The sequence below is a fragment of the Phytophthora infestans genome, genomic scaffold (genome assembly GCF_000142945.1).
Source record: "Phytophthora infestans T30-4 supercont1.48 genomic scaffold, whole genome shotgun sequence".
NCBI lineage: Eukaryota > Oomycota > Peronosporomycetes > Peronosporales > Peronosporaceae > Phytophthora > Phytophthora infestans.
Window position 1 is genome coordinate 537,701 of NW_003303711.1, and position 2,614 is coordinate 540,314.

Sequence of the window (2,614 nt, forward strand, 5' to 3'; positions counted from 1 at the left end):
CAATCTTCGGATCTGTCGAAGTAAGCATCTCCGATGTGATGATGACTATCTAGTGGAATATAACTGTACTATTTCATATAGAGAAATCGTATATAACTGGACTGGTTGGTGGAGAGTAACTCCCCTCCAGAACACCAGATTCCATTATTCATCACTTCTTCTTGTACCTAGTCCACCACAAGCTCTTCTCCTTTTACCATCCCAGAGTACAGATGACGGATAGGAGGCGAGGCTGCACGTCGCACTCCACAATGTTATTAGCCCGCCGCTTCCTACCCATAAGGGCGGCTCAAACGAAGAAGGTCACCTGGCTTAACAGGGCATGAACTCGACGCCGACAAGAGGACGCACGGGAGTCTATCAAGTGCCACCGGCACCTCAAGGGCATGCTGCCCTCTATGCCAGCTAAATGTGCTGCGCACGTTAAGCAGGACGTCCTCCCCGCGATGTTGAGCTAGAGGAATATCTCCCTACACTACAAACCATACGCACTGCGTATTGATCCCGCTATAAGCGGCGCATTTGGGTTGTAAATGCGCCCACAATGATAAGCATTGCATATTGAGCACGCTATAAGCGGAGTACGTGGGCAGAAATGTCGCCCACGCATTGGCCCGCTACAAGCGGAGCATACGGGCTGTAATATCGCCCACTATAATACGCACTGCGTAACGAGCCTGCTATCAGCAGCTGTATTATCGGCCGATAATGTTGGGATTACCCATACAGAGCACACACGTTCTCTATCGTCGTAGGTGCTGTTGATAAAATTTGTAGGCTTCGCTGACTCATACTTCGGCCTCAATCAAAACATTAGTACTTATTGGTTTAAATATGATTTGATTTGCTTCGTAGTAGGTTTGTAATAATTTAACTTACAGTACTGTTTTGCGTAGTACTATTCTTAAGACATTTCATATTTTTGCTTGCAGTTATTTGTAGTAGTAGTCCACATAATTATTATGTTAACGTTTATAATAAATCACACCTCTACTACTACTATTAATAATTGATACTTTAGGATGTGAAAACTTTAAAATATGACTATTATGACTTCCCACCCGACACCCCCCTGCACCCCACACTGCCCCCAGGAAAAGTATCATCTTCCTCTGTATTTGCACACGACCTTAAGATATTGTGTGATCTTTCCAGCAATATATGTTGTGTACATCAAACAAAATCGGAACAGCGTTTGTGATCAAGTTTGCGCGGAGGCACGCGACTCAGCAAGAACACGAAAAACGATGGGATAGAAGAGCAACACGAAGCACGGAACGTCATGGACGATGATAGAAGATTTAGCCGATGCAAACCACGAAGTGTTTTACGTAGCGTGAAAGATGGAAGTGCACGCAGCCATGGAAAGAACAGAAGAACGAGAATATGACGGGAGCGTACGGGCCACGGAAGGGAACTAAATACATAGACACCCCAGCATGCTGAAATGCACGGCTACGGAGGAGCACGCAACTTCGAAGCCACTGTAGAGTACGTAGCGGTAAGAGTGCACGGACAGTAATTCTCCCATAGCACCACGGTACAACACGGAGCACAGTCGACCGACCAAACGTGAAAACGCGATGTACCATAAACGGAAGATCATCCGAGCATTGGAGCCCGATATTAGGGTAGAATCGGAGCTCACCGAGTCCGACAGCACGACACTACGGTAGCTAACGATCTCACGGACGACAGACCAACCGCAACATCGCAAGCTAGCACGATAGCATGGACTGTGCCACTAAGCCATAGGGGAGCACAGCCACAGGAGCTATAGACGGGAGATCTTTGAGCCACGGAGCACGATACCAGCGTAGAAGCTGAGCTCCCCGAGCCACGGAGGACAGTAGCACATTAAAACTCGATTGCACGGACGGCAGACCAGCCACGAAAATCACGGGGGTGCTTGGGGTGACCACGATTGCACACCGTGGAGCACGAAGCCCATGTAGAGCACGATAACACGGGCAACGCAGATGCACTACGCGAGCACAATACCATAAATACCATTACCACACCGCGATTGCTCCATAGCGTCGTAATGCGGTCGAGGCCATTGAAGAACATGACTACAACCTGTAGTACGGATAACCGAAATGTACCAAATCACGATATTGTACGGGTCCACATGATACTACGGAAAGGCAAGTGGTTAAATACACGATGCCAAGATCTACGGGGTGAACCACGCTCTCAAAACACGCGACACCAAGAAGCACTTAAATTTGCGGCCACCTCATCTACAACAAACCATGCCACTCCGCCGCGTAGCGGCGGCGAACGGCTAGTCTTAAACATCTAGTGGAGTGTGTTGTCTGTCAGTCCGTCCGCGGCTAGGGTTAATTGATGTAACGCAAATGCGGGCGTTCTACTGGCTGCCGAGCGCAGCGAAGGCGGCCTCGATTCGCTAAAAAGCTGTCGAGCGCAGCGAAGGCGGCCCCCATTGGCTAAAATCGGTATTGTGTTTCTTACACACTATATGTGGACTACACATCGTACTTAAAAGCGCCGCTTAAGTTTCATTTTGCTCTCAATTTCAGCTGCGGTATGCAAGGCCACGCAAAGGGCGCTAGACCGTGTGTACGCGTTAATTAGCATAATAAAAGGCGCC